Source organism: Protopterus annectens, chromosome 10.part0 (genome assembly GCF_019279795.1).
Source record: "Protopterus annectens isolate FY-2018-M chromosome 10.part0, PAN1.0, whole genome shotgun sequence".
NCBI classification, from domain to species: domain Eukaryota; kingdom Metazoa; phylum Chordata; order Ceratodontiformes; family Protopteridae; genus Protopterus; species Protopterus annectens.
In genome coordinates this window covers 1,764,275,991-1,764,302,658 of record NC_056744.1, presented here as the reverse complement: position 1 = coordinate 1,764,302,658, position 26,668 = coordinate 1,764,275,991, and the positions used below count along the sequence as shown (strand labels likewise).

Here is a 26,668-nt window from a genome sequence, read left to right as displayed (position 1 = left end):
TAGTCTATGTGAAACGGTATCAAAGGCTTTGGACAGATCTAGAAACGGACTGGAAACTAATTTATTATCATTTTGTGCTTTTGTGATAGTACTGATAAAGGAAGTTAGAGCAGTAGGGTCTATATTAAGTGATCAAATTATCACAATAGCGAACACTCTCTAAAGAGCGAAAATGCAGCACATCGAAGTGCTTTTTGTGGGACTGCGGTACAGTGAAGATCGGAATATTTGCCCTTTTCTCACTGTAGTGCCATCTCAGAGTTGGTATATATATTTAGCAGGGGGTGTGGGAGGCAGTGCCCCCCACAGTAATGGTTTCAATGTGCTGCATTTTCGCTCTTTAGAGCGTTCCCTATTGTGATCATTCAATCACATAATACAGACCTGAGCAGTAGCAGTACTGTGCTTTGGTCGAAAGCCATGTTGTGTGGGGGTAAGGAGATTTTCTTGGAGAATATAATTAAGAAGCTGTTTGTGGATACATTTTTAAGTATTTTAGACAGGGGAGATGAGATGGAAAAAGATCTGAAATTAGAGGGGTCTGTTGCTGTACTGCCTTTATGCAGTGGGATTTTTTTCCAGATATGTGGCACAGAGCTTTCCTTGACAGAGTTACTGATTAGCACTGAGATAGGGAAAGCAATAGAATTAGCAGCTAATTTTAGGGAATGATGAGGTAAGTTGTCAACTGATGGAGAGCATGTTTTAAGTTTACTAAGGATATAAATCAGTAAAGTACAGAAATTAAAATTCACAAGAATTAGGAACTAAGAAAAGTAAGGCAGGAAAAACAACAAATCCTGCTTAACAGGCTGTAAAACAAATAGTATTTCAATACAGTAATTTTAAGAAAGTAAATATTCCCTCAGTCAGGATGCTATGTTTCATCAAAATAAGTACAACTGAGGAAACTTCTAAACAAAGTCTTTGACTCAAGAGGGACAAAGTCAGGAAGGTAGTGAATTAAACAGGTGAGACATCTGGTAAGAAAATACCCGTTTACAAGATTTCAAAGCATGCCAGGCTCTTACCACCAGTACAGTGGGAAGGAAAAGACACAGTAGATCAGCAATAGCTTACGATTGCTGGGATTTAAGTCACATTGGTCTCATAAGTGAACACAAAAAGCTTAAAACTAGATATGGCTGCTAATGGAAGCCATTGAAGATCTGACAGCAAAGGTCTCTATCAGCAGCAGGAACACCCAATTAGAATCCATTCAGCAGAACACTGCACCTTCTGGAAGCTGCCAGAAGTGGTGTCAATGAACCTGAGATGAAAACTGCGACAGTGCCCTACTCAAACATTATCATAATGATAGATCTGTAAGAGGAAAGTCCATCCTCAACCTCTGAGACCTATGTCAGCCAGATCCTCTGCCCATCATGCATCATACAACTCCCCCAGTTCAAAAGTTCAGAAAAAAAGATGAGGAAAAACAGAAGGAAAGGTAGATGAGATGCAGTAAGAGTTGGATGATGAGCAGAGCGTATACTACCAAAGACGGACCATCTTCTTACAGAATTATCATTATGGAAAGTACAGAACTTTCATACTGCTATGAAGAGGTCCATCTTTAGTAACCTCTAGGACAGTGTCCTCAGCTCAGGGGATAACTCTCAACTATCAAGATTTTTGGAAAATGTCCTGATTTTTGTCTCCTATTTTGGGCCTGTTTCTTATAAAAGTTTCACTTTTCTGGCAAATTAAAGAGGACTGAAGTCAGAAAATAATGACAGACATTTGAGTTTGTCTTCACAAACTTCAGAAAATTCACACTAATGCATAACCTGTTTAAGCCAAATAGGAACATACTGCCTCACAAACCTGCAGCCAGTATTAAAAACAGAAATCACTATTAGTACGGTACCTGACAAGAACATCCTTTCTGCACATTTCTAACTTCTGTTTTTGCTTTACTCAGTACTACATACTGCCAGTCTAAGCTCCTGTACTTAGCATTACATTTTTATAGCCATTTTTAACACACGGGACCCCTCACTGGGGATGCTCAAAATCACCATGGGGATGCTCAAAATCACCATGACACGCTACAGAAATTTATGAGAAGATTATTGCCAGGTTGAATACAGAATGAAAAAAAAAGTTTGCCAAAACTGTCCTAGCTAATCCTCTTAATTTCTCCAAATCTTTTGGGTTTCTAATACCATGATGGGAATGGACCCCATTCCCAAGTCAAAGTACAATTAAAGTTCATGAAAATAGTATCGTTTCATTCTTTGATGTCAGCCAAATGTGCCTTCTGTAGCACCCGAAATGTGCCCAGTAATGACTCCTCCTGAAATTCGTAATGAGTTACATGTATTGGTAGCGTATTTAAATAGGATTGTAGAGCCCACTGCTTCTACTACTATTAGAACTATCTGGGTATCCTTCTTCCACACTGCTCTCATTTCTGCTTGCAAATCCTGATAATTTATGACTTTGTGTCTCTCTGTACACAGGACACTGTACTCACTGGGTGTGGTGATTTCAATGACCAATGCTAACTAATTTTGTCTTCTTTTCTTGGACTACTATATCTGGTTTTCTAGCATCTGTCTTTTGAACTGTTGGTAATGGGTGATCCCATGTGATGTAGACTTCATTTTCTGTGATGCTTTGTAGCTCATGTTTCCAGTGGTTTTCAGCCACTTCAGTATATCATAATGTCTGGACAGTCCCCAGTGCAGTTTCATAACATTATTATGCCTTTCAGTATACAGTCCTTCTGCCATCAGTATGTCACAACCAGCAATGTGGTGTGCAACTGTTTCCAATTCTGTTTTACAAAACCTATATTTGTCTGTTTCTCCCACATGTTCAATGGACTTTGTAAACTAAAGTGTACGTAGCCAACTATCTTGGGCCACCAATATTAATCTTTCATCTCTTGGTTTAAATTCACCTCTCCTTAACCATCGCTGTGTTTGTTCCTGATCAACATGAGGTTCTTCCAGAAGTTTTCTATACTTGCAAATATAGTTACGCTTTTTCCACATTTCTTGCCTTCTCATCTGGCCCTTCACCTTATATTCTTTCGTTTTTTAGCACATTCAATTGCTGCCTGATTTTAATCTATTTGTGGTTTGATTTCTGTTCCTGCTTCATGCCAATATGCTTCTGCTAGCCTAAGCAGGGAAGTCATCTTAGATTTATTCTCCTCGTGTTTCAAAACTTTCACTATGTTTGGATCTTGTGAGGTCAGCAGATATGTGGAGTCCCATGACTGCAGACCTGTACAGGTCATCAATTGTAAGGAGGCCCATCCCTCCTTCAGAATGTGGAATATATAATCTTGGTATGCACTGATTTTTATAAATCATTTGGTGAGCACAAAGCATCCTTCATTTTGGGGCCAGTCAATCACTCCAAAACTGTAAGTTAGGATAGGAAGAGCAAATTGGTGTATAGCTTGGACTTTGTTCCTAGATGTCAGTGCTGTTTTCAGGATTAATTTAAGTCTTCTGAAGTACTCAAGTTTTATTCATATTTGTTCATGTTTTATTGCTGATTCATCAATTCCCAAATATTTATACACTCCTCCTTGCTCAAGTTCTTTTATATCACATTTGTGTCCCAAACTGATATTTATTTCATGCTGCAGCTTTAATGCTTTAAAGGTTGCTTTTGCACATTTATCAAGACCAAATGACATTCTAATATCACCTGAAAAAGTTTTGACAACTTCCACTTGTGGTTTCAGTTCATCTGATGAGCTATACAGTCTCAAATCATTGACGGAGAGAGGATGAGAAGTCTTTGCACTTTACTATTTTCTAGGAGCCAAATTATACCCCTGACCTAAGTTAAGTAGACAGTTTAATGGATTAAGGACAATGCAGAATAGCAGTGGTGGCACAGAGTCACCCTGGAATACCCTCTTTTGGATTTTTATCCCTGGAATAAGTTGTCCTTTATCATGGCTTAATTGCATCTGCTCTGTTTCATGGTCACTGTAACGTAATCACTCAGTGTAGGGTGTATCTTGTACATTTTTAAGCACTCTTCTCCATGAACATGGGATACTATCAAATGTTTTTTTTGTAGGCAATCCAGGCCATACTTAAATTCTTCTCCTTTTTACAGTTCTCCATTATGACTTTACTTAAATGATCCTTTGTTCCATATGACTTTCTTTTATTGCTCTTTTGTTCTGTTGCCATAATTGAGTTTTCTTCTAAATGACTATAAACTCTGTCAGTATCAGTTTCTGTGTATAGTTTATATGTAGTCAGAAGGCAAGTGATTGGGCTATAATTTTTAGGGTAGCTTGCAGGTTCACTCAAATAGGAGCATTGTTTTTCCTGTTGATAGCCAGGTTGGTGTCTGTTCGGGGTGCGCATATAAATAATTCTTACTTGTGGCTAAATCTTTGTGCAAAGATGTTAATACTTTTAACCACAAGTTAGGTACTGCATCTGGGCCTGAGGTTTTCAGGTTAGAGGCTTTTCTTAGCTTTGTTTCAAAATCTCTGGTTATTTCATCCCATTTCATACATATCCTGTACCTTTAAAGTGCTTATTCTTTTTTCCTTCTTTTATCCATTTAGCATCTTTACGTTCCACAGGATCTTCATAGTTACTTCTTCAAAATGTATCTATTTCTTCTTTTTTTGGTGGTCTTTAAATTCCTTTTACCTTATTTCCCAATTCTCTGTAAAACTTTTTTGGGTCATCTATAAATGGTTTATTTTGTTGTCTATGTGTCTTCTACATTTTTCCGCCTGTGCTGAGATTTTTAGTTTATTTGCGATAGTGCACGATAGATCCTGATCTGTTCTAATACTGCGCATTGCTTTTATCACATCTATCTTTCTGAGTATTTTTGTTGATCTGTTCCCTCTTCTACACTCTTCTAATAGTGACACTTCTTATGTTAGTTGCTTTATAGTTTTCTCTATTCAATACTTTCCTGATGGTATTCAATTTCCCCCCTTTCTCGCCTTCACTACCCTGTCTTCTTGTTTTAGAAATTTATCAGTTATTAATTTAGCTGCACAGTAATTTATCCTGTTTACTTCTATCGTATCTATGAACAGTCCTAATTACTGTGTTCATTTGTTTAATCAAACTTCTGACTTTTTGGGATTTATTGACCTTCTGCAGTCTACTTCTTTCATTGATCTTAATATGTCTATCTCTTTTAGGTCAAGCAACTCTTCTCTTAGCTCGGTTTCTTCTAGACTGAGGACACATTCTTTGTTTTCCATTTCCTTTGGAAATGCTATAGAAAGCTCCATTTCATCTTCCTGTGGCACATTCTCTTTAATTTCATCCTGTTCCAGCTGTTGCTCTTTCATATGAGAACTCACTGATCCAGCACTCCTCAACATTAATGGCGTCAGTTTCCACAGATTCCTGTTCCTACCCTTGCTGTCCAGCTTCAACTGAAAGGTTATACTGCTTTCCTGTGGAAGTCTCCAAAATATCTTCATATGGCACCTGAGCAATTGCTTCCCATTCCACTGGTCTCCCCTTAATTTGGAGTTCCATTGCTCTGTCCTGCTGTGGTGCTTTCTGAATTAGATTTTCTACACGGAATCCTTCACTTTGAAGGTACCTCATGACCTCAGTTTCTATTTCTTTAACTTCTCCATTACGTATCTCCTTTCCTCCTTTTCCTCGGTTTTCTTATTTTTTGTATTGTAAAGTTTCCACGTCTGGACTCCTTTGCCTGCGTTTCTTTTCAAATATCTTTAGTGTTGCTCTTTTTGTATCGATTATAGTTATGCTGTCTACTTTGCATAAATATTGCACCATATTAAGTCTCTTTCTTTCCCATGTCCATATTTCTTCTTCAGATATCTCCTGATCTTCCTGTTTCTGCTTAATTTGGGGACTCGTTCTATCATGCTGTGATGTAACCTGTTAGACCTTCTACATCAAATCCTTCACTTTGCAGGCATTCCATAACTTCAGCTTCTTTTTTAACTTCTACTTTATTAATCATCTTTTCTACATTCCCTCTTTGTGATATTTTTTAATGTGAAACTTCCATATCTGGATGCCTTTGCCTGTATTTCTCTCTGAATATCTTTGGGTCTGCCTTCTTTACGTTAATTTGGCTTTCGCCTTTGCATAAATATTGCACCATATCAAATCTCTGTCTCTTTCCCATGTCCATGTTTCTTTTTTATGCTTTTTAAAAATCTCTAGGTTTTGTTGTTAACATTTTTGTACTTCCTCAGATGCTTCTTTTTCCAAGCAGATCAAAGTTTCTTGAATTATATACTGTTTTTCAAAATCTGTTGCATTAATGAACACAAATGTTTACTTGAAGCTTCTGCAGTTTTTCTTGCAGAAGTATTTTTCTTCCCTCTAACTTAGCTCAATCTTTTTGTGCATCTTGTGTCTGGAAATTCTAGGCTTTTTGCATAACACTAATATAGGACTTCTTTCCTATCCTCCATAGTCCACTTTGTCATCTTTATGGCTCTTCTTTGGCCTATCAATTTTTATAATTTCTGTGGACTGCTACTTCCTCCAATAAGGGGGCCATCCTCTCCCTGGGCCTGGCCTGGCCCCATTCTAGGAATGTTTCCACATTTTGAGGATTCTACACAGTCACTTTTTTCCAGTCCTGGCACCAGTGCGCCTACCAGGACTGGACACGTTTTTATTCTGGGTCTTGTGCACCCAGCTACCTATTTTTAGTTTTTGACCTACTTGTGTCAATGATACATGCTATATAAATACAGTCTATATATCAGTGTCACCTTGGTGAAATTTTGTGAAAAACAGGGTCCACCTTGTGAAGGTACTCACCAAAACTTGAGAAGGAGTTCAATTTCAGCATTACTACTCTGCTTTGCTTGCTGACCTTTCATCTCTATATTTGGACCCCTCCTGGGTGGTCGCTCTAACTGGAATAAACCTTTCATAAAAGTAACTGTGAAAGAAGACCCACACCTAGAAATTATATCCACTTATACTGCCTCATGAGTTTAGAGAACATAAGGTTGCTAATGCATCAACTTCATTTAGGGTGGCTTTACAGGAAAAAGTTATTCTACAGAAATCCACCATGCAAGCTTAAGGACACAGTCCACAAATGCAATGTTGTTGGATAACCATCTAGAAAGGCTGTGCTTAACAACATTCTTGTCAAATTTTAGTTTAGCAAAGGAAACGCACAGCTAGTAATCCTTGTTGAAAGATTTGGTTCTGTTCATTAAGTCTGAGATACCCGTGTACATCCACATAGTGAAGTAGATAGTCACCACTGTTGGAATATTCTAGTACAAACACAGGCAAATGGGAAGACTTATTTGGCTCTCTACAGCTTTGGGCATAAAGGCTGAAAAAATTATATTTGTCACTGTTTAACACGTAACACAGAAGGTCTTCCAGAGCAAAAACTTCAGTTCAGCTTAAAGAAGGTTAGGTTCTGTAACATCCAATAAATATCCTTGGGAAAGACAGGATCCCCGATAGGTGATCTTACCTTCAAATTCCATGTACAAAATCAATACAGACCTTTAAGGAAGTTGGAAAAGTGGACTGCAGACTAGAATGGATTTCAGAGCCGACCACCAAAAGAACTTTAAAGGTGGAATAACTAATACTGCCATCAATGCCTGCAGACAAATAACTGAGGACCAGTGGAAAAAATACTGAAAAAGGCCTCATACCGTTGTCACTTTCCCTAAGGATGATACCAAGTCCATTGGTTTTAGTATTTTTCTGGGTGGGTGGCCACTGGGCAGAGTAGATAATAGAAACTACCCCTTCAGAAAGGCTGGACCCCTGCATATCATTGCACCTACAGATGTGAAACAGTATCTTTCAGAGAATGAATGTCCAGATGCAATTTATTAGTAAGGCGAGAAGGCAGTGTCCAAGAAGGTCATAGTCTTACAACTTAGTGACACAAGAAAGGCCAAAGAAAAGATAACCTAGTCTTTATGGGGAAAGGATGGCATGATGAAGTGATTAACATAGTGTGCATGAGTTCCACGCTGCATGCAAACTAAAATATGGTTGCTTTTTGTTTTAGCTCTAGAACTCTTTTTTGAGGCAGTATGAATTTGGAGATAAGCTGGATGGCTTCTGACTTTGTAATTCAAAGCTTTGAACTTGATCCGTAATACACTGTTAAATAACAAATAAAGTAGTTGGTTCTGTCTGTGGTACTGATACTATGACACATTACATATACCACATCATCAAGTACCACTCTGTGATGACAAATGACCCAGTAACTCACAAACAACTGCAGATCATTAACTCTACACTACATGGTTTGTGACTGAACATCTGATGCACCCATGTCTGACATTTCTTGATACATGGTACTCATGAAAATAGGCACTGAATGTTTCTCTACTACAAGCTTTGTTCAGATCCCTAAATGAAAGAAAAAAACAAACAAAAAACAATATTGACATATTGGCAGTCAAGTTTTATGGATGACCACTAACTGTATACAACTTTCTTTCATGCCCAAGCTATCACAGTCTGATTATCCAGATTCAGAAATTACTTTGACAGGTTTGTCAGAAGTGGATATGCACTGTCAGAGCTTTCGTATAACCAATTCAAATTGATGTATCTCACAACATTAAATAATGAGAACGCTAGTGCCATACAGGTAAGTAAGCACCGGATAAAGCAGGAATCTTACCTGCTGTGTCACTCTTGTGTCCTCTTCTTCCCCTTTCTTTTCCTATGTGCATAAAAATATATATACATGTTTAAAAAAGCAACAAAAATGTGTCAGTTTGTTAGTGTACTGGGTGTAGGACATCTCACTAAACCTAGATTCTGTGACACTCACTTTAGCAAAACTACCCACTCATAGCAGTCTTCTTGAAGAAGAAATATTTTCAGGAAGTAAAAAAAAATATACAAAAAAAATGTTGCTTTCAGGACAGACTTCCCACATCACCTAAGCAATTGATTATACCCTTGAAATTTCCTACTATAGTTAATTCCGAGGTCACTGCATCTTTGTGCAAAAATACACTTCCCTGATTCAGTAATCGTGGAGTAAAGGGACAATTACAAAAATGTAACATTTAACTTGTATTGATTTTCAGAGTTAAAATTTAAATGCACTACGAAACATAAAATGAGGAAAGATGAGAATGCATCTGGTCGGTAATTTTATTTATTTGACATTTGTTAAACAGGTTAGTCTCATTGGGCAGTGGCCTTTTTCAGCAGAGACCCAAGGAGAACATTACTTAACAGACAGTTGTTACAAAAGAAAAAGTAATACAATGAAAAACTAACATTGTATATAACTAGTTCTGTTTTTACATAAAAATAAAGTGCAGGTAACTTGGTGATTTATCAAGGATAAAGACAGGAATAATGGGCATATACATAAATGTAGAAAACAAAGAGTGATCAGTTTTAACTATACTTGTAAGAAAGTTGAAGGAAGAGAAAAAATAAATATTGAATTAGCACAAAGAAAAGTGTACATTATGTAGAGAAGAAGACTAATGTATGTGATTGATGCTAGTAAAATGTAATATCTTTCGGCTTTTCCCATTTAGGGGTCGCCACAGCAGAACTCCTGTCTGCAATAATTGGCAGTAGATTTTTATGGTGCCAAGTTGCCAGCCCGACACCCAACCTTCTACGAAGGCACACCTATTCACGCATGCACCTACCTGCAGGTCTTTAACATCACTCGACCACGGTGAGGACATGCAGACTCCATACAGAAGGATCTCCAGCAGAGAATCGAACAGAAGAACCTTTTGCTGTGAGGCGACAACGCTAACCGCTGCACCACTGCAGCATCTATGTGATTGAAGCTAATATAGAGTAAAAATTTTATAAAATAGTTGAAGTAAGTGGAGTAAGAACTAGAAAGGAAGAGAACAGGTAGGGAGCCAGTGGCAGGACAAATATGGTAATATCTGAGAGGGTGACAGTCTGTGTTAGTGAAATGTACCTTATGTTGGGTCATGGCAGAGACATGTCCATGATTTGTGGGAGAAGTCTTTAACTGTTATTTTAAAGGTGTTAGTTTCTGGAATACATCTGACATCTTGAGGTAGTTTTGTTCCATGCATTTTTAATGAATAGCTCTAAAGTAATTAACCAATATTTTTGTTGAGCATGTAGGCTTGCAATAGGTTCTGTTGAAAGCTGCGAAGAGAGCGATTGGGAACATAGGACTGGGTGAGAGTGGAAAAAAAGGGACAGGAAGAAGGTTGATGTAGAACTGAATCAGCCAAGAGAAGCTGTGGTATTAGAATTTGGAGATGAAATTCTAGCTATTGCAGCTTTCTTAGGGCGATGCAATGGTGGGTGCGGTAAGGTAGGTTGGAGGCAATTGGAGGCAAATCAAGCTATTTTGTTAAAGTTGAGTTCGTTTAGTGAGAATGTTTGGAGGTGTGTGAGAATAGGGGATGCATAGAGCAGTGTGGGGAGTAGAGAGGCTTGTGCAAGGGGGAATCTGGAAGCATTTGTAATATATTTATTACGTCTATAGAGCAGACCAAGTTTTTGAGATGGGTCTTTTTTATGCATGGCTGAGTGTGCAGATCAGATTTGAGATGGTCATCAATTATGACACCAAGGAGTTTGGTGTGGGATTCAAATGACATAATGGTATTATTCAGGGAAGAGACAGAGAAGGACATTTTGTGATGGTGAAGAGAGGTAGGGAGAAACAAGAGAAGTTTAGTTTTCTTAGGGTTCGATACTAATTGGTGGGAAGTAAGCCATCCTTCAACAGACTGAAATGATTCTTGGTGGATGGTATGAAGGTGTGTGATGTTGTCAGAGCAGAAGAGAATTGTGGAATCATTGGCATACTAAATAATGGTTGAGAGTGAACAAGAAATGTAGAGGTCATTAATAAAGATGTTGAAAAGTAGGGGACCAAGGATGGAGCCTTGGGGCACCACAGTTTGTACTGGTAAAAAGGGAGAGTAGTTGGATTGCCATTTCACAGCCTGGAATCTATGTGAAAGGGAGCTAGAGAACCATGACATGATAGAGTTAGAAAAATTGAGGGAAGCAAGTTTGGAAAGTAGTCTATGTGAAACAGTATCAAAGGCTTTGGACAGATCTAGAAACGGGCTGGAAATTAATTATCAATTCCTGCTTTTGTGATAGTACTGATAAAGGAAGTTAGAGCAGTAGGGTCTATATTAAGTGATCGAATGATCACAATAACGAACTCTCTAAAGAGCGAAAATGTGGCACATCGAAGTGCTTTTTGTGGGATTGCGGTACAGTGAAGATCGGAATATTTGCCCTTTTCTCACTGTAGTGCCATCTCAGAGTTGGTATATATATTTAGCAGGGGGTGTGGGAGGCAGTGCCCCCCACAGTAATGGTTTCAATGTGCTGCATTTTCGCTCTTTAGAGCGTTCCCTATTGTGATCATTCAATCACATAATACAGACCTGAGCAGTAGCAGTACTGTGCTTTGGTCGAAAGCCATGTTGTGTGGGGGTAAGTCTTGCAGAATATAATTAAGAAGCTGTTTGTGGATACATTTTTAAGTATTTTAGACAGGGGAGATGAGATGAGATGGAAAAATGTCTGAAATTAGAGGGGTCTGTTGCTGTACTGCCTTTATGCAGTGGGATAACAGAATTTTTTCCAGATATGAGGCACAGAGCTTTCCTTGACAGAGCTACTGATTAGCACTGAGATAGGGAAAGCAATAGAATTAGCAGCTAATTTTAGGAAATTATGAGGTAAGTTGTCAACTGATGGAGAGCATGTTTTAAGTTTACTAAGGATATAATCAGTAAAGTACAGAAATTAAAATTCACAAGAATTAGGAACTAAGAAAAGTAAGGCAGGAAAAACAACAAATCCTGCTTAACAGGCTGTAAAACAAATAGTATTTCAATACAGTAATTTAAGAAAGTAAATATTCCCTCAGTCAGGATGCTATGTTTCATCAAAATAAGTACAACTGAGGAAACTTCTAAACAAAGTCTTTGACTCAAGAGGGACAAAGTCAGGAAGGTAGTGAATTAAACAGGTGAGACATCTGGTAAGACAATACCTGTTTACCAGATATTTCAAAGCATGCCAGGCTCTTACCACCAGTGCAGTGGGAAGGAAAAGACACAGTAGATCAGCAATTGCTTATGACTGCTGGGACTTAAGTCACATTGGTCTTCATAAGTGAACACAAAAAGCTTAAAACTAGATATGGCTGCTAATGAAAGCCACTGAAGATCTGACAGCAAAGGTCTATCAGCAGCAGGAGCACCCAATTAGAATCCATTCAGCAGAACACTGCACCTTCTGGAAGCTGCCAGAAGTGGTGTCAATGAACCTGAGATGAAAACTGCGACAGTGCCCTACTCAAACATTATCATAATGATAGATCTGTAAGAGGAAAGTCCATCCTCAACCTCTGAGACCTATGTCAGCCAGATCCTCTGCCCATCATGCATCATACAACTCCCCCAGTTCAAAAGTTCAGAAAAAAAGATTACAAAAAACAGAAGGAAAGGTAGATGAGATGCAGTAAGAGTTGGATGATGAGCAGAGCGTATACTACCAAAGACGGACCATCTTCTTACAGAATTATTATGGAAAGTACAGAACTTTCATACTATGAAGAGGTCCATCTTTAGTAACTTCTAGGACAGTGTCCTCAGCTCAGGGGATAACTCTTAACTATCAAGATTTTTGGAAAATGTCCAGATTTTTGTCTCCTATTTTGGGCCTGTTTCTCATAAAAGTTTCACATTTCTGGCAAATTAAAGAGGATTGAAGTCAGAAAACAAGGACAGACATTTGAGTTTTAGTCTTCACAACCTTCAGAAAATTCACACTAATGCATAACCTGTTTAAGCCAAACAGGAACATACTGCCTCACAAACCTGCAGCCAGTATTAAAAACAGAAACCACTATTAGTACGGTACATGCAAAGAAGCTTTCTGCACATTTCTAACTTCTGTTTTTGCTTTACTCAGTACTACATACTGCCAGTCTAAGCTCCTGTACTTAGCAATACATTTTTATAGCCATTTTTAACACACGGGACCCCTCACTGGCAATGCACAAAATTACCATGACACGCTACAGAATTTTATGAGAAGATTGCTGCCAGGTTGAATACAGAATGAAAAAAAAAAGTTTGCCAAAACTGTCCTAGCTAATACTCTTTTTTTCAATTTCTCCAAATCTTTTGGGTTTCTAATACCATGATAGGAATGGACCCCATTCCTAAGTCAAAGTACAATTAAAGTTCATTAAAATAGAATTGTTTCATTCTTTGATGTCAGCCAAATGTGCCTTTTGTAGCACCCGAAATTGTGCCCAGTAATGACTCCTCCTGAAATTCGTAATGAGTTACATGTATTGGTAGCGTATTTAAATAGGATTGTAGAGCCCACTGCTCCTACTACTATTAGAACTATCTGGGTATCCTTCTTCCACATTGCTCTCATTTCTGCTTGCAAATCCTGATAGAGACAAAGTCAAACTCTCTGTACGCAGGACACTGTACTCACTGGGTGTGGCGATTTCAATGATCAATGCTAACTAATTTTTGTCTTCTTTTCTTGGACTACTTTATCTGGTTTTCTAACATCTGTCTTCTGAACTGTTGATAATGGGTGATCCCATGTGATGTAGACTTCATCATTTTCTGTGATGCTTTGTAGCTCATGTTTCCAGTGATTTTCAGCCACTTCAGTATCATAATGTTTGGAGACTCCCCAGTGCAACAGTTTCACAACATTATTATGCCTTTCAGTATACAGTCCTTCTGCCATCAGTATGTCACAACCAGCAATGTGGTGTGCAACTGTTTCCAATTCTGTTTTACAAAACCTACATTTGTCTGTTTCTCCCACATGTTCAATGGACTTTGTAAACTAAAGTGCACGCAGCCCACTATCTTGGGCCACCAATATTAACCTTTCATCTCTTGGTTTAAATTCTCCTCTCCTTAACCGTCGCTGTGTTAGTGCCTGATCAACATGAGGTTCTTCCAGAAGTTTTCTATACTTGCAAATATAGTTACGCTTTTTCCACATTTCTTGCCTTCTCAGCTGGTCCTTCACCTTATATTCTTTCGTTTTTTAGCACATTCAGTTGCTGCCTGATTTTAATCTATTTGTGGTTTGATTTCTGTTCCTGCTTCATGCCAATATGCTTCTGCTAGCCTAAGCAGGAAAGTCATCTTAGATTTATTCTCCTCGTGTTTCAAAACTTTCACTACGTTTGGGTCTTGTGAGGTCAGCAGATGTGTGGAGTCCCATGACTGCAGACCTGTACATGTCATCAATTTTAAGGAGACCCATCCCTCCTTCAGAATGTGGAATATATAATCTTGGTATGCACTGATTTTTATAAATCATTTGGTGAGAACGAAGCATCCTTCATTTTGGGGCCAGTCAATCACTCCAAAACTAAGTTAGGACAGGAAGAGCAAACTGGTTTATAGCTTGGACTTTGTTCCTAGATGTCAGTGCTGGTTTCAGGATTAATTTAAGTCTTTTGAAGTACTCCTTACATTTTATTCATATTTGTTCATGTTTTATTGCTGATCCTTCATCATTTCCCAAATATTTATACACTCCTCCTTGCTCAAGTTCTTTTATATCACATTTGTGTCCCAAACTGATACTTATTTCATGCTGCAGCTTTCCTGCTTTAAAGGTTGCTTTTGCACATTTATCAAGACCAAATGACATTCTAATATCACCTGAAAAAGTTTTGACAACTTCCACTTGTGGTTTCAGCTCCTCATCTGATGAGCTATACAGTCTCAAATCATCGACGAAGAGAGGATGAGAAGTCTTTGCACTTTGCTGTTTTCTAGGAGCCAAATTATACCCCTTACCTAAGCTGTTAAAACAGCTTAATGGATTAAGCACAATGCAGGAATAGCAGTGGTGGCACAGTGTCACCCTGGAATACCCCCTTTTGGATTTTTATCCCTGGAATAAGTTGTCCTTTATCATGGCTTAATTGCATCTGCTCTGTTTCATGGTCACTGTAATGTAATCCCTCAGTGTAGGGTGTATCTTGTACATTTTTAAGCACTCTTATCCATGAACATGGGATACTATCAAATGTTTTTTTGTAGGCAATCCAGGCCATACTTAAATTCTTCCCCTTTTTACAGTTCTCCATTATGACTTTACTTAACAACAAATGATCCATTGTTCCATACGACTTTCTTTTATTGCTCTCTTGGCAATAATTGAGTTTTCTTCTAAATGACTCTGTCTGCATCAATTCCAGTGTATAATGTATATGTCCTCAGAAGGCAAGTGATTGGGCTATATTTTTTAGGGTAGCTTGCAGGTTTCACTCTTAAATAGGAGCACTGTTTTTCCTGTTGATAGCCAGGTTGGTGTCTGTTCGGGGTGTGCATACCAATAATTCTTACTCGTGGCTAAATCCTTGTGCAAAGATGTCAATACTTTTAACCACAAGTTAGGTACTGCATCTGGGCCTGAGGTTTTCCAGTTAGAGGCTTTTCTTAGCTTTGTTTCAATCTCTCTGGTTGTTATTTCATCCCATTTCATACATATCCTGTACCTTTAAAGTTCTTATTCTTTTTTTCCTTCTTTTATCCATTTAGCATCTTTATGTTCCACAGGATCTTCATAGTTACGTCTTCAAAATGTATCTACTTCTTTTTTTAGTGGTCTTTAAATTCCTTTTTACCTTATTTCCCAATTCTTTATAAAACTTTTTTGGGTCATCTAGAAATTGTTTATTTTGTTGTTTCCTTTATATTTGTCTGTCTTCTACATTTTTCTGCCTGTGCTGAGATTTTTAGTTTATTATTTGCGATAGTGCATGATAAATCCTGATCTGTTCTAATACTGCGCATTGCTTTTATCACATCTGAGTATTTTTGTTGATCTGTTCCCTCTTCTACACTCTTCCAATAGTGACACTTCTTATGTTAGTTGCTTTATAGTTTTCTCTATTCGATACTTTCCTGATGGTATTCAATTTCCCCCCTTTCTCGCCTTCACTACCCTGTCTTCTTGTCTTAGAACTTTATCAGTTATTAATTTAGCTGCACAGTAATATATCCTGTTTACTTCTATCGTATGAATCTCTATGGACAGTCCTAATTACCGTGTTCATTTGTTTTATCAAACGTCTGACTTTTTGGGTTTTATTGACCTTCTGCAGTCTACTTCTTTCATTGATCTTAATATGTCTATCTATATTAGGTCAAGCAACTCTTCTCTTAGCTCGTTTTTTTCTAGACTGAGGACACATTCTTTGTTTTTCATTTCCTGTGGGAATGCTATAGAAAACTCTTTCATCTTCCTGTGGCACATTCTCTTTAATTTCATCCTGTTCCTGCTGTTGCTGTGTCATATGAGAACTAATTGGTTCAGCACTCCTCAACCTTAATGGTGTCAGAGTTTCCACAGATTCCTGTTCCTACCCTTGCTGTCCAGCTTCAAGTGAAAGTTTATACTGCTTTCCTGTGGAAGGCTCCAAAATATCTTTGTATGGCACACCTGAGCAATTGCTTCCCATTCCACTGGTCTCCCCTTAATTTGGAGTTCCATTGCTCTGTCCTGCTGTGGTGCTTTCTGAATTAGATTTTCTACACGGAATCCTTCACTTTGCAGGTACTTCATGACCTCAGTTTCTATTTCTTTAACTTCTCCATTACTTATCTCCTTTTCTACTTTTTCTCTGTTTTCTTATTTTTTGTATTGTAAAGTTTCCACGTCTGGATTCCTTTGCCTGCGTTTCTTTTCAAATATCTTTGATGTTGCTCTTTTTGCATTGATTATAGTTATGCTGTCTACTTTGCATAAATATTGCACCATATTAAATCTCTTTCTTTCCCATGTCCATATTTCTTCTTCAGATATCTCCTGATCTTCCTGTTTCTGCTTAATTTGGGGACTCGTTCTATCATGCTGTGATGTAACCTGTGTTAGACCTTCTACATCAAATCCTTCACTTTGCAGGCATTCCATAACTTCTTTTTTTAACTTCTACTTTATTAATCATCTTTTCTACATTCCCTCTGATATTTTTTAATGTAAAATTTCCATATCTGGATGCCTTTACTGTATTTCTCTTTGAATATCTTTGGGTCTGCCTTCTTTACGTTGATTAATTTGCCTTGCGCCTTTGCATAAATATTGCACCATATCAAATCTCTTTCCCATGTCCAAGTTTCTTTTTTATGCTTTTTAAAAATCTCTAGGTTTTGTTTACATGTTTGTACTTCCTCAGATGCTTCTTTTTCCAAGCAGATCAAAGTTTCTTGAATTATATACTGTTTTTTCAAAAATCTGTTGCATTAATGAACACAAATGTTTACTTGAAGCTTCTGCAGTTTTTCTTGCAGAAGTATTTTTCTTCCCTCTGACTTGTCTCAATCTTTTTGTGCATCTTGTGTCTGGAAATTCTGGGCTTTTTGCATAAAGTACAGTTTTGTACCTACCATAAATGTAGATGTCCGAACTGGATAGCATCTGCCACTAACAATATATACCTATCTTCCATAGTCCACTTTGTCATCTTTATGGCTCTTCTTTGGCCTATCAATTTTTATAATTTCTGTGGAGTGCTACTTCCTCCAACAAGGGGGCCATCCTCTCCCTGGGCTTGGCCTGGCCCCATTGTAGGAATGTTTCCGCATTTTGAGGATTCTACAGTCACTTTTTTCAGTGCTGGCACAAGTGCGCCTACCAGAACTGGACACTTTTTTTTTTATTCTGGGTCTTGTGCACCCAGCTATTTTTAGTTTTTGAACTACTTGTGTCAATGATACATGCTATATAAATACAGTCTATATATCAGTGTCACCTTGGTGAGATTTTGTGAAAACAGGGTCCACCTTGTGAAGGTACTCACCAAGACTTGAGGACGAGTTCAATTTCAGCACTACTACTCTGCTTTGCTTGCTGACCCTTCATCTCTCCATTTGGACCCCTCCTGGGTGGTCGCTCTAACGGGAATAAACCTTTGATAACTGTGAAAGAAGACCCACACCAAGAAATTATACACACTCATGAGTGAGTTTAGGGAACACAAGGTTGCTAATGCATCAACTTCATTTAGGGTGGCTTTACAGGAAAAAGTTATTCTAAAGAAATCCATCATGCAAGCTTAAGGACATAGTCCACAAATGCACTGTTTGATAACCATCTAGAAAGGCTGTGCTTAACATTCTTGTCAACTTTTAGTTTAGCAAAGGAAACGCACAGCTAGTAATCCTTGTGGAAAGATTTTGTTCTGTTCATTAAATCTAAGATACCCGTGTACATCCACATAGTGAAGTAGATAGTCACCACTGTTGGAATATTCTAGTACAAACATAGGCAAATGGAAAGACTTAGGCTCTCTACAGCTTTGGGCATAAAGGCTGAAAAAATTATTTTTGTCACTGTTTAACACGTCACACAGAAGGTCTTCCAGAGCAAAACCTTCAGTTCTGCTTAAAGAAGGTTAGGTTCTGTAACATCCAATAAATATCCCTGGGAAAGACAGGATCCCCGATAGGTGATCTTACCTTCAATTTCCATATAAAAAATCCTGACAAGCCTTTAAGGAAGTTGGAAAAGTGGACTGCAGACTAGAATGGATTTCAGAGCTGGCCACCAAAAGAACTTTAATGGTGGAATAACTAATACTGCCATCAATGCTTGCAGACAAATAACTGAGGACCAGTGGGAAAAGTACTGAAAAAGGCCTCGCACGTTTGTCACTTTCCCTAAGGATGACACCAAGTCCATTGGTTTTAGTATTTTTTGGGTGGGTGGCCACTGGGCAGAGAAGATAAAAGAAACTACCCCTTCAGAAAGGCTGGACCCCTCCATATCACTGCACCTAAAGATGTGAAACAGTATCTTTCAGAGAATGAATGTCCAGATGCAATTTATTAGTAAGGCGAGAAGGCAGTGTCCAAGAAGGTCATAGTCTTACAACTTAGTGACGCAAGGAAGGCCAAAGAAGAGAGAACCTAGTCTTTATGGGGAAAGGATGGCAAAATGAAGTGATTAGCATAGTGTGCATGAGTTCCACGCTGCATGCAAACTAAAATATGGTTGCTTTTTGTTTTATTTCTAGAACTCTTTTTATTTTGAGGCAGTATGAATTTGGAGATCTACTACCAGGTACTACCATTCAAGCTGGATGGCTTCTGACTTTGTAATTCAAAGCTTTGAACTTGATCCGTAATACACTGTTAAATAACAAATAAAGTAGCTGGTTCTGTCTGTGGTACTGATACTACGACACCTTACATATACCACATCAAGTACCACTCTGTGATGACAAATGACCCAGTAACTCACAAACAACTGCAGATCATTAACTCTACACTACATGGTTTGTGCCTGGACATCTGATGCACCCATGTCTGACATTTCTTGATACATGGCACTCATGAAAATAGGCACTGAATGTTTCTCTGCTACAAGCTTTGTTTAGATCCCCAAATGAAAGAAAAAAAAAAAAAACAATACGGACATATTGGCAGTCAAGTTTTATGGATGACCACTAACTGTATACAACTTTCTTTCATGCCCAAGCTATCACAGTCTGATTATCCAGATTCAGAAATTACTTTGACAGGTTTGTCAGACGAAGTGGATATGCACTGTCAGAGCTTTCATATAACCAATTCAAACTGATGCACCTCACATTAAATGAGAAGGCTAGTACCAAGTGCCATACAGGTAAATAAGCACCGGATAAAGCAGGAATCTTACCTCTTTCTTCACTCTTGTGTCCTCTTCTTCCCCTTTCTTTTTCTATGTGCATAAAAATATATATACATGTTTAAAAAAGCAACAAAAATGTGTCAGTTTGTTAGTGTACTGGGTGTAGGACATCTCACTAAACCTAGGCTCAGTAGCACTCACCAGCAAAAAGTACAGTTATGTACACTTACCATAAATGTAGATGTTAGAGTGTATTCACTGTTGCAGTCATTACATTTGGGTTATCTGCCTGCAGGTTAGCCCTCAGTCGGCCCGAATACCAGAGACTTAGCATTTCTGCATCGGTAGCGGTCACTTCAGGACTGACGTCAGGTCGTCAGTGGTATAAAAATGGGCAGCAGACATCATTACATCAGTTTTTCTTGCCCCAAATGTCAGAAGCCCCCTAAATACGGAGCCAAGTTATGGTGCAAAAACACCACCAGTAAAAAGTAAATACCAATAGCCCTGTAAGTGGTGAGTAATAGACCGAGGGAAGAGTGAGAGGGAGCTGGAGGTTGGGAAACCAGGACTGCAACAGTGAATACACTCTAACATCTACATTCATGGTAAGTGTACACAACTGTATTATGTTCTTCGTGTTTCACTGTTGCAGTCATCACACTTGGGTCGATTCCCAAAGATGATGAAAGGGTGGAGGCAATCAACAGTTGGGGCTGGCTAGAATGCCCTGCAGGACTGCTGTTGCAAAACCCACCATGGATTTGGATAAGACAGGCAAGGTGGTAATGCTTGGTGAAGGTGTATACAGAACTCCAGGTAGCAGCTTCCAAGATGTCCCTGGTAGGGACTCCCCTGAGGAATGCTGTAGAGGTAGAAGTTGCCCTAGTGGAATGTGTTCTGACCCCCTGAGGGGTTGGTTTCCCATGGTGTTTGTAGCAGAAATGGATACAGTGTGCTATCCATTTGGAAATTGTTTGTTTTGAAATGGCCTTGCCCTCTGCGCCCCTGGTGCAAAACTGACAAGTAACTGGTCAGACTTCCTGAAGGGCTTAGTCCTATCAAGGTAGAATTGAGCTGGCTGTGCACGTCCAAAGAGTGCAGGATCCTTTCCCCTTTATTTTGAGGATTATGGAAGAAGGTTGCCAAATGGATGGATTGGTTAACAGCCATACTGGACACCACTTTAGGCATAAAGGAAGGGGTAGTCCTGAGGGAGACCCTGTCAGCATGAAAAATAATGAAGGGTTCCACAGCCATAAGTGCCTGTAGCTCAGACACTCTTCTAGCTGAAGTGATATCCAAAAGCAAGGCTGTTTTCCAAGAAAGGAATTTTAACTCTGCTGATGCTGTAGGATCAAAGGGGGGGGGGGGTGAGCTTTTCCAGTACAAAGTTAAGGTCCCAAGCAGAGGTAGGTGCTGTTCTTGGTGGCCTTAAGTTGTTTGCCCCTCTCAGGAACTGTTTGATGAGAGGGTGAGAGAAGAGAGGTGGCTCAGTGTTGTAATGAGCCGAGATAGCAGAGGCATGGATCTTAACGGAGGAGAAGGATAGGCCTCTGTGGAGTAGATCTGCTAGGTAATCCAGGATTAGAGGCAAGGAGGGCAGTGTGGTGTCCTCTCCTTTAGAATGAATCCAGGAACAATACCTTTTCCACTTAGTATAGGATTTCCTTGTACTGGGTTCTTCTGGCTTCCAGAATGACATCCAGCACCTGCCTGCTTAGGCTGGTCACTGGGGGAGAATTCAAGGAATAAACCAGGCTGCAAGATTCAGGGTTTGCAGTTGCAGATGCAAGATCTGTCCCTCCTGCTGATCGAGGAGGGTTGGGATCTGGGGTAGGTGCCAGGGTGGCACCGGTGACAGGCTGCACAGTAGTGGTACCAGTGCTGGCGTGGCCAGTACGGGGCAATCAGGACTGCCCTTGGTCTGTCCTGTCTTGAATAATATTCTTGTGAGAAGAGGCAGAGGGGGGGAATGCATAGATTGAGAGGTTTACCCACTGGAAGGATAGAGTATCCACTTTCCAGGCCCTGCTGTGAGGTGTCCTGGTGCAGAATTTGCTGAGCTGGTGATTGTAAGGGGAAGCAATAAGGTCCACCTCTGGGGTCCCCCATTTCTGGGTTAGAAGGCTGAAGGTGCTGGGTTCTAATTGCCACTCGTGTGGGTCTAGGAGATTTCTGCTTAAGTCATCCGCCAGTGAGTTTTGTTTACCTGGCAGGAATTGAGCTTGCAGATTAATCTGTATGTCCAAAGCTGTGTTCCACAGGGCCATGACTAGCCTGCAGAGTGGGCAAGAGTGGGTTCCCCCCCTGCTTGTACCACATAACTGTGGTGTTGTCGGTTTTTATTAGCAGGGGTCCTGGTGAGAGAAGGAATCTGAAAGCTGTCAGAGGGTGCTGAACAGCTAGCATCTCTTTTTGGTTGATGTGCAGGTGAATTTGGTTTGGGTTCCACTGGCCCTGGAATCCACTTGTCATCCAGATATGCCCTCCAGGCATAGGCTGATGCATCTGTGGTTAGGGTGTGGGCGGCATGGGGTTGAGTACAGGGAAGTCCCTTGTTATGGTTGCATGCTGCTGCCCACTAAAGAAACTCTGTCCTTAGACAAGATAATAGGTAAGACTGTTTCCAGGTCCAGAGAATGTTGGCACCAAAGACTTTATAAGTACCACTGAAATGTTCTCATATGCAGTCTGGCATATGGAATTAGTAGAATGCAAGAGGCCATGAATCCTAGGGCCTGCAGGATTTTCCTTGTGGATAGCTGGGTTCTGGTGGCCATTTGAGTGAAGTAGCCTGTCAGATAAGCTTGTTTTTCTGAAGTAAGGAATGCCATCTGGGATGCTGTGTCCATGCTTGCTTCCAGGAATACAATCTTCTGACTGGGAACTAGTTTTGATTTCTTTTTATTGATAGTGTACCTCAGGGAGGTTAGAAGGTTCTTTACAAATGTCAGGTGCTGCAACAGCTTTTCCTGACTGTCTGCTTGAATCAAGAAATCATCCAAGTAGGAGTAAATTTGAACCTTTCTCTGACTGCAATAGGCAATGACTGGAACCAGGCATTTTGTGAAGACTCTGGGAGCAGTGGATAAGCCAAAGGGAAGTGCAGAGAACTTATAATGCATAGATTTTGCCCTGAAACGTAGATAGTTCCTGCATGAGTCCCTGATAGGGATTGTGCAGATAGGCTTCTTTTAGGTCTAGGGTGTTTTAGGTCTAGGGTGGCTAAAACCAGGCATCTTTGGACAGCATAGGAAGAAGCTGCTGAAGGGTGAGCATTTTGAAGTTTGGTACAACCAGGAAGGTGTTTAGGTCCAGTTTTTTGCATGATGGGCAAGTTTTCCTCCTAGGGGCACGAAGCAATTGGGCAGAGGTGAGGAGTGGAGTTGAGAAGTCATTGTGAATTTTTTTCCGTAAGGGGGTGGCTTAGCACTCCCTGTTTTAGAAGTGGAGGCACTCCATTGCTTAGATCTCTGCATACCCGGAGACTGTAATCTGGGGGTCTGTTCCCCAGGGGTCTAGTTTGAGATGGCTTTGAGGGGGCTGGAAAGGACCAATGTTTTGAGGGGCAATGCCTGCTGAATCTTGGAGGCTGCACTTGCAAAAAATCTTTGCCTGTCTGCATAGACTTAGCTTTTTCTTCCATCTTTTTTAGAACCTCTTCTGGTTTGGTGCCAAACAGATTATCCTTGTTCAAAGGAGCGTCTAATAATTTTGATTTGACATGGTCTGGCAAGGCCTGCTCCTTAAGCCAAGCATGTCTTCTCAGTACAGAACCAGTGACTGCTGCCCTGCAAGATGCTTCTAGGGTGTCAAAGCCACAATGCAAGGTATGCTTGCTGACTTGACTTGCAGAATGCATAAGCTCTTGTAATTGTTTTCTGCACAGTCTGTAAAGGTAGATCATTTTTGCTTAAGTTCCATAATATGTTGCTGGTATTTCAGCATGTCAAACTGGCAATTTAATGCCCTAATGGTGAGAGTTGCAGAGGTGTATACTTTTTTACCCAATCTGTCTAAAGCTCGGGATTCCATGCCCGAAGGGGTGGGATTCTTAGCTGTGGTTGCTTTTATACCTTTAGGCCCCTGGGAAATGACCTCCGAGTTAGCAGCAGGATTTTTGAAAAGAAATTTGTGAGAGTCAGTGACTCTGTAGTACCTGTCTGGTTTCCTTGGAGCATGGGATAAAGTATCAGGAGTTAGACTGGATTCCATAAAGACATCATCCACAACATCCAGAACTGCAGGGATTGCTAAAGGTCTATGCTGGGGTAAATCTAAAAATTCTCTGAGTCTCTTTTTGGACTGAGGATAATCCTGGCATTCCCAGTGGAAATGCTCTCAAAGTATGTACGGTTTCACCAAAATAAAAATCCTCTGGAGGGGAAGCAGGGGGAATGAAGTCCTCTGTATCTGAATCCACATAAGCAGATAAAGGCATGTCTTCATATTCAGAAACCTCAGAGTCGTCAGACTCTTGGTCTGTTAAAGCTGATGGGGACAGGTCTCTTTTCCTCTTAGCAGGGGAAGGCTGGCTTCCCCTAATCAGCATAATCAGGTCTTCTGCCATTTTAAGCATCTGATGTTGTGGCAAGGAAGCAGGTGCTTGTGTTTGGGTAGTCAGTTTTTTAGGTGTAGCTCATACTCTTGGCCTTAGAAACTTAGTCGTTTAGACAGAACTGAAGATGCAAAATTAGTAGTTGGTTTAGGTCAAATATCGGTAAATGCGAAGAACTTCCTCGGAAGCCGGTGCCTGCACAGCAGCTCCGGACCCATCCAAGGTAGAGACATCTGCAGGTTCCGTAGTCAAAGAAGAGTCTCGCGGCATACCGCACTCCGAATGGGTCTTGGTAGAGGCCTGCGAATCCATCAAAGTAGACATCACGGGCTGCGAAAGCGCCTCACTGAGTACCGGCGATCTTGCGACTAGCTTAACGGAAGCGTCATTGGCAGTTTTGGATCTGTGCGGTCTGTCTTCATCCTTACTTTTTTTTTGGAAGATGCCATTTTGGAATACAGAGATAGAGAGCGACAGTATTTAGTGACAATAATGGCCAGACGACAAATATTTCGGGCAATGAACCAAGCACAAAACCTACAGCGAGCTACGTTGTGGTCTGGGCCTAAACAGGTGTCACAGTAAGAATGAAAATCTCTGTGGTATTTGCTTTCCACAGGGAAGACGATTGTTAACTTTTTCTGACATCGGTTAGAGCAAGAAAAAAGGATCCCCAACAGGGTACTTAGCTTTAGAAGACTTCAGGATGATTCAATTTGGAAAAGAAAACTTTGGTAGTGGCCAACCGGCACTCGTGCGAACTGCTTCTGCTTCGGCCTCCTCGGAAAGAAAGACTGTTGCAATGGCTTTGGCTGCCCATTTTTACACCCCTGACATCAGTCCTAAAGCGATAGTAACCAACTCAGAAATACTACGTCTCTGGTACTCGGGCCGTGTGAGGGCTACCTGCAGGCAGATAACCGAAGTGTGATAACTGCAACAGTGAAACACGAAGAACATCTACCCACTCATAGCAGTCTTCTTGAAGAAAAACTAGTTTCAGGAAGTAAAAAAAAAAAAAACATTTTGTTTTGAGGGCAGACCTCTCATATCACCTAAGCAATGGATTATACCCTTGACATTTCCTACTATAGTTAATTCCAAACTCACTGAATCTTTGGGCAGAAAGACACTTCCTTCATTCAGTAATCTTGGAGTAAAGGGAGAATCACAAAAATGCAACATTTAACTTGTATTGCTTTTCAGATTTAAAATTTAAACACTCTACGAAACATAAAATGAGGAAAGATGAGAATATACCTGGATCAGTAAGGATACACTCAGTAAAGTACAGAAATTAAAATTCACAAGAAGTACGAACTAAGAAAACTAAGGCAGGAAAAAACAACAAATCTTGCTTAACAGGATATAAAAATAAAGTATTTCAATACAGTCATTTAACAAATTAAATATTCCTCCAGTGTGGACTGTATGTTTCATCAAAATAAGTACAACTGAGGAAACTTCTAAACAAAGTCTTTTACTCAAAGGTCCACAATCAGGAAGGTAGTGAATTAGACAGGTAAGACATCTGGTAAGAAAATACCTGTTTACCAGATGTTTCAAAGCATGCCAGGCTCTTACCACCAGTGCAGTGGGAAGGAAAAGACACAATAGATAAGCAATTGCTTACGACTGCTGAGACTTAAGTCACATTGGTCTTCATAAATGAACAGAAAAAGCTAAAAACTAGATATGGCTGCTAATGGAAGCCATTGAAGATCTGACAGCAAAGGTCTCTATCAGCAGCAGGAACACCCAATTAGAATCCATTCAGCAGAACACTGCACCTTCTGGAAACTGCCAGAAGTGGTGTCAATAAACCTGAGATGAAAACTGTGACAGTGCCCTACTCAAACATTATCATAATGATAGATCTGTAAGAGGAAAGTCCATCCTCAACCTCTGAGACCTATGTCAGCCAGATCCTCTGCCCATCATGCATCATACAACTCCCCCAGTTCAAAAGTTCAGAAAAAAAGATTACAAAAAACAGAAGGAAAGGTAGATGAGATGCAGTAAGAGTTGGATGATGAGCAGAGCGTATACTACCAAAGACAGACCATCTTCTTACAGAATTATGGAAAGTACAGAACTTTCATACTGCTATGAAGAGGTCCATCTTTGGTAACCTCTAGGACAGTGTCCTCAGCTCAGGGGATAACTCTCAACTATCAAGATTTTTGGAAAATGTCCAGATTTTTGTCTCCTACTTTGGGTCTGTTTCTCATAAAAGTTTTGCTTTTCTAGCAAATCAACGAGGACTGAAGTCAAAGTAATGACAGACATTTGAGTTTCAGTCTTCACAACCTTCAGAAAATTCACACTAATGCATAACCTGTTTAAGCCAAAGAGGAACATACTGTCTCACAAACCTGCAGCCAGTATTAAAAACAGAAACCACTTAGTACGGTACATGCAAAGAACATGCTTTCTGCACATTTCTAACTTCTGTTTATGTTTTTGCTTTAGTCAGTACTACACACTGCCAATCTAAGCT

General features: G+C 39.8%; 1 long non-coding RNA gene across 2 annotated transcripts in view; it reads right to left on the bottom strand.

The window, feature by feature from the left end:
* Positions 1-26,668, bottom strand: part of LOC122812875 — a 164,204-nt gene that overhangs the window by 57,637 nt on the left and 79,899 nt on the right. The window contains exon 2 of one of the 2 annotated variants that reach the window (XR_006366596.1): positions 8,626-8,667. This is a non-coding gene — a long non-coding RNA (uncharacterized LOC122812875). Of the gene's footprint in view, positions 1-8,625; positions 8,668-19,654; positions 19,698-26,668 lie in introns of those variants that run through there. The other variant, XR_006366597.1, reaches the window with a different exon arrangement.